Below are 6,461 nucleotides of genomic sequence, written 5' to 3'. Positions count from 1 at the left end.
TGCACGAGATTTTGATGAAGATTAATGGAGATAAAGTATGTGAAAACTAAAATGCTTGGCACAAAGCAACTGCTCAAAATAATTAGCCATTTTTATGCTTATTATTATTATTATTATTATTATGTTTATTAACAAGGCTAGTTACCATTGAACTTGATTAACAAAATACTTATGGCTCTTTCCTTTATTGCACCCAACAAGAATAATGTTGATGTATTGTGTTCAGTCCAAGTTTAAGATTGTCAGCATCAAATCTGCTATGTTTTAAATTTTATTATACCACTCATATATATGATTTTGTCAAAGAATGAAATAAAGATATTTTTATCTAGTAATAGTAATCTTCTTAGATCTTTACCTCATTGAAAAATATTGCATTCAGAAAAATATTATAAAACATTAAAGCTTATCCTAACATCCTAGAGGAATAAAGAAAAGTAAACATAGTCAACCTTAGGTTGACTACTTTCACTGCTTCATTTATTTTGGCTGGCCTGCCAATTTTCAGAGCAGCCTAGTTAATTATTATAATACCTTCTTCAAACTAAATGAATTTGAAAGACCAAAAAGCAGCTACCCTTACTTAAAAAGGAAGAGGTCACTAAGATAAAAAGTCTCAAAGACATTGTATTGTGTCTAAAAATTCATATATTTGTCCTGCCAAATTCTTCATTAAATTCATCTATGCATAAATTGAAAGTCCCAAGTAAGATGGAGACTTAAGGTAAGTCACATTTCAGTTCTTCTACCAGCCAGTATTCTATTTTACATACTGCTCTTAATATCACAATTTCAGGACTATTCTGAGAAAACTTTAATTTTTAATATTATGTTTGCATCTCAATAAGTTATAGAACTTTGTTTTAAAGGTACTTAACCCTCCCCCCACCCAACTCTCAATGCTGTTAAACATTGAAACCTTACTCTGAGCACATTTACTAAGGTTTATTAAAGAAGAAGTGTATTTATTTTCAGATTAGTTACATAAACTATTCTGTTTTGAACCAAAATGTGTGTCTCTAAATTCAATCAGTGTTTACTTTAGCACAGGTATTGAGAATGACGGTTTTTAAAGACAGTTCTCAAACCAGACTCCTAACTTGCTAAGATGTGTGCGCAAATTTCTTCTTCACGTACGTACCCAAAAATAGAAGTTAAGTCAAGTAGACCAAAGATCTTTTATGAGATAGTTTCTAACACTGCCTTACTAATAACTCTATTCCGAAATCTTAGGAAATAATTAATTACTTAAGTGATTCTACTACTGACAGATCAATCAGTTACTAAGAAAAGCAGCAGCTTAGATGTATAGAATCTACATCTCAAGAAGAGAAGATTATTTTAGGAAATGAATCCAGACTCCTTTTGCCCCAGTCCTTGGGGAAGGATGACTTTTTCAGAAGGATAGGCTATTGTAAAGGACTGCTAAATTTTTTCAAGTCTGGTATATGTGCTGAGGAAAAGTCACACTGGGAAAAGTAAACAGTTTAATGGCAGGTCAAAGTTCAAATGAAAGTCCCTATCATCTTTCTTCCATCTCTTGGAGCCAGGAGGACAGGCTGACATTCTCTTTGTTTCTTCTTGCCACTTCCAGACCTTTACTCTCTCATCTGACTCCAAAAGTAGATTTAACATTCATATACAAGGCTTTTTGTGGACATATTTTTATTTTTTATTTCTCACGATTAAAGACATAATAATGCAATGACTGTGTCATTAAAAATGAAAATTATTTTCCAAAGTAGTTTGTAAAATTTTATACTCCCATTAATAATGCATGAAAATTCTACTTGTTTCAAATTTTCACCAACAATTGCTATTTTAGTATTAGCCATTCTAATAATAATTTCATTATCATTTTAAATTACATTTCCCTGATGATTATGATATTGATCATATTTCATGGTAATCGAGCTATTGAAATGTCTTCTATTATGAAGTGTTTAAAACTTGCATCTACTTTTTAAAAACAGGTTATCTTATTATTAAGTTGTAAGAGATCTTTATATATTCTGGATACAAATATTTTGTCATTTATATGTTGAATTGATATTATCTCCTGTTCTGTGGCTGGACTTTTTATTTCTTGACAGTGTTTTTCAGAAATCACAAGTTTAAAGCATTGATAAAGTTCAATTTAATGATTTTCTTCAACTATGGCTTGTACTAATTTATCCTATCTAAGAAAGCTTTGTTTAAACTAAAGTGACTAAGATTTTCTCCTCTGTTTTATTTAAGAAGTTTTAAAGTTTGGACTTTTATCTCTTTTATTCATGTCAAGTAATTTTTGTGTATTGTGAAGGATCAATATTCATTTTTTTCATATGAATAACCAAGTATTGCAGCACAATTTATCGAAAAGACTATTTCTCCTCAATGGATTACCTTGACACTTCTTTAAAAATCAATTAACCATATATGTATGGGTTTACATTCCTATAATTTATATGTCTATCTTTTCACCAATATTACACTGTCTCTATTACAATAACTTTAGAGTAAGTCTTGAAATCAAGAACTGTACATCTTTAAATAATGTTCTTTTTTAAAATAAGTTTACCTTTCCATATAAATTTTAGAATCAGTTTGCCAATTTCTAAAACTGATCCTACTTGAATTTTGACTGGGACTCTTTTGAATGTATATATAAATTCACAGATAATTACCATCTTCATTACTCTGAATCTTTGAATGCATGTCTCTCCATTTATTTAGGTCTTTAAATTTCTCTCAACCATGTTTTGTAATTTTCAGAGGAGAAAGTTTGCATTTGTTTTGTAAAATTCTCAAACACTTTGAGTGTTGTTGGAAATGACTTTTTAAAGTTTTATTTACCACTATATAAAACTATATTGATCTTATTAACTTTATATTCTTAAAACTTGGCAAAATTCACTTATTCTAATTGTTGATCTTTAGATTCTATAGATTTTGTAAATAAACAGATGTGTCATCTACAAGTAGAGAAAGACTATTGATTCAATTTCTTTCATTGACATAAGGCTCTTTAGGTTATCTTTTTCTTTCTTTTTTTTTTTTTTTTTTTGTATGTAGGGAACTCTTCCTTTCAGATCCTTATGAATTTTTTTCTTGCTGTTTTTGCCATGTCTGTGACATACAATGTTAAACAGAAGTGGTGAGAGCAAGCCTCTCTGCTAATTCCCAATTTTAAGAGTAGCATTCGGACTTGCACAGGGAAGTATGATGTTAACTTTAGATTTCTTATAGATACTTTTATTAGGTGGAGAAAGTTCCCCTTTATTCCTACTTTCCTGAGAGTTTTTACCATGAACGTGTGTTAAATTCTATCGAATATTTTTTTCTACTTCTATTGAAATGACAATATAATTTTTTCCTTTATTCCATTAATATGTTGAATTACATCGACTTTTTAAAATGTTAGTATAAGTTTGCATTCATAGATAAATAAATCTCATTTGGTCACAGTGTGTTATTCTTTTAAAATATTGCATGATTCAGTTGTTAGTATTTTAGTAAGGATTTTAACATCCAGGTTAATGGAGCATTGGAGTTTCAGTTTTAGTCTTTAATGTTCTTCTGAAGTTTTGGTATCTGGATAATGGAGACTTCATAAAATTAGTTGGAAATATTTCTGCCTCTTCTATTTACTTACAGTATTTTTATTAATTTTATACCATTTCTTTTTAAAATATTTGGTAGAATTCACCAGTGAAACAATGTGGAATTAGAATTTTCCTTCTGGGAAGATAGTCAATGATTGATTCAATTTCTTTCACTGGCATAAGGCTCTTTAGATTATTTTTTTTTTCTTTTTTCTTTTTCTTTTTTTTTTTGTATGTAGGCTTCGGTAATTTGTGTCTTTCAAGGCATTTATTTTATCTAAATTGTCTAAAGTTGTTGAGATTATTCTTCCTACTACTCTCTTGTTATCCCTTTAATATCTGTATGATTTATTTAGAAAAACCCCTCTTTTATTTCTGAAATTTCTGATTTGGTTTTAATCTTTTATTTTCTTGATCAATATAGAATTTCATCACTTTTCTTGATCTTTTCAAAAAATTATCTTTGCTTTTATTAATTTTTTTCTTTTTTTACATTATCGATTTCTACTCTTCTCTTTATTATTTCCTTCTTTCTACTTTAATTTAGTTTGCTTTTCTAGTTTATTAAGATAGAATCTTTGGTCATAGATTTTATTAACCAGAAGGAACAAAAAACAGCAGCTTCTTATCACTTTACCTCTATTTATCTTTTCCTTTATTTCTAATATAAGAAATAAGCTCTAAATTTTATTCTAAGAACTATTGTTTCCAGAAATTTTGATAACTGGTATTTTTATAATTTGATTCAACATATTTTAATTTTTCTTTCAATTCTTTGTTTGACCAACAAATTATTACAAGTATAATGTTCAATTTTAAAATATTTAGGGTTTTACTAAACGTCTTATGTGTATTTTGCAGTCGCTGGATGTTCTGTAAATATAAATTAGAACATAGATATTTTTGTTGTTTAGATCATCTATGTTCTTACCCTTTTATTTCCTTTCATTTTGGGGGGCATTGAGGGAGGCTGGGTCTTATAGTTCTATCATGAGCGAGGATTTTTTTAAAACTTCTACCATGCTGTCTATTTCTTTCTTTAATTCTTTAATTCTGTGTACCCTTGAGCACACAGAATCCTCAAGTAAAGTTCAATAGTTCATGGCCCATAGGAAGCACTCTATAACATTAGCTACTTCTAAACTAATACTCTGTCTTTACCCAATCCGCTAACACAGCTTCTATTCCAGCCCTACAAGGATATTAAAATCATTCCATAGAAAATTCCTGATAATTTACTAAAAGTCAAATCCAGAATCCCTTTACATATACCTTATTCTAGTATATTTCTGCTGTACTTGACATTGCTAATCATCATTTCTTTCTTAAAATTTCTTCCCTTGGATTCCGTATTAGTGTATTGTATTTTGTCATCTCTCTTCTCAATTTCCTCATGCTTTTTCTGCTTCATAATTAAAGATGTTCCCTCATAGGACCCAGTGTTAAAAACTCCTCTTATTTTATACTTCCTACTTTGGTTATTTTATCGAACCACCTCCTCCATGTATATGTACCGACATCTTCTTTTCCATCTCTGAATTTTCCCCTGAATTCCAGATCCATATTGTCAACTGCCTGGTGAATACACTTCAAGGTAAAATTCCAGCACCCCAAATAACACATGTCTAAGTACAAACTCATTACCATGATATTTTCCTTGAAACTATTAATTTACTTGAATTATACATGTATATTACGTGACATAACCAATCTTTCAGTCACTCAAGCTGAAAGTACTAACATTTTGAAGAAGGCAATAACATAATGGTTATGTTAACCAATAATATAATAGTTAGCAGAATAGGCTTTAGAGCCAACTTTTTGAGTTCAAAGCCTGCTCTCTGAGATTCAATTCCCCCAACTATGTAGTTAAGACAGTAATAATCCCTAAATCCTAGCATTGTTGAGAGTGTTAAAGGAGACATGACTTTAATACAATCGGTGCACTATATATTTTTACTAGCCTTATTATATTCAAATTCTTTCTTGCTTACTACATCCATTCATTCTACAGCCTGGCAATTTGAACTCTTTGCCTTTTCAATAATACCCATTGTTATTGTCACTATTACATTATCATTTGCTTTTAAAATTAAAGTTATACTAATTGTTACCAAAACAAATCTAATAAAGTCTTCTTTTTTAATTTTGTAGATTAGAAAAAAAAATAATATCCAAAACTAAAGAATAGTTTGAAAAAAATGTTTTAGTTACATTGGGACAGTGTTAATTTGCTTTAGTTCACTTTATGAGACTTCAGAAAGTGTTAATGCGAGAGAGACAAACATGAGATGTAAAAAAGGAGTTAGTAAAAGGATTTAAGACATTGCCGTGGGAATATTTCATGCTGTTTTGATAATGTGATTTTCTTGGTGCAATAATTAAATCTACATTGAGATGTGATGTGAGACCACCATGACTTGAAAAGGATTTTGAGTTTTACAGATTAAATGACTCAGTAACCTAACTAATGAAATAAGCACGTATTTTACATCACAGTACCCTAACTGAATACAAATATCATTTAAATAGAAAAAGATACCAAGTTTCAACTTGCTCATGTTCCATCTGAAAAAATTATTTGACTCAGTGGCTATTAAAAAAATTGAACTTGTTAAATAAAAGGTATCGTTAACACATTTTTTTTGTTTCTTTATGCAAATACTTATATGTTGATCTTGATCCCAATAAAGGGTGATTCTTAGCCTGACTGCATATGATAATCACTTAGGTAGTGTTTTAAAACCCCAATTCCCATGCCACAACTCAGATCCATTAAATTGGGATTTCTGGGGCTGAGACACAGACATCAATATTTTTTTATGTATTCAGATGATTTCAAACCCAGCAAGTTGAGAACAGCTGCCTTTCCACTAC

The 6,461-nt window shown here is 29.7% G+C and overlaps 1 protein-coding gene across 1 annotated transcript in view; it reads left to right on the top strand.

Annotated features, from left to right (window-relative positions):
• Nucleotides 1–591: 591 nt before the first annotated feature.
• LOC120615146 (5-hydroxytryptamine receptor 1F-like) overlaps nucleotides 592–6,461 on the top strand; it is a 29,275-nt gene continuing 23,405 nt past the window's right edge. The window contains exon 1 of the mRNA XM_039878306.1: nucleotides 592–724. The gene's annotated coding sequence lies outside the window, so the exon portion shown is untranslated. The remainder of the gene's footprint in view (nucleotides 725–6,461) is intronic.

The sequence above is a fragment of the Pteropus medius genome, unplaced genomic scaffold (genome assembly GCF_902729225.1).
Source record: "Pteropus medius unplaced genomic scaffold, Ma_sr-lr_union100, whole genome shotgun sequence".
Classification (NCBI taxonomy): Eukaryota; Metazoa; Chordata; class Mammalia; order Chiroptera; family Pteropodidae; genus Pteropus; species Pteropus medius.
Note: the sequence above shows the minus strand (reverse complement) of the source record. Positions and strands in the feature narration are given on the sequence as shown.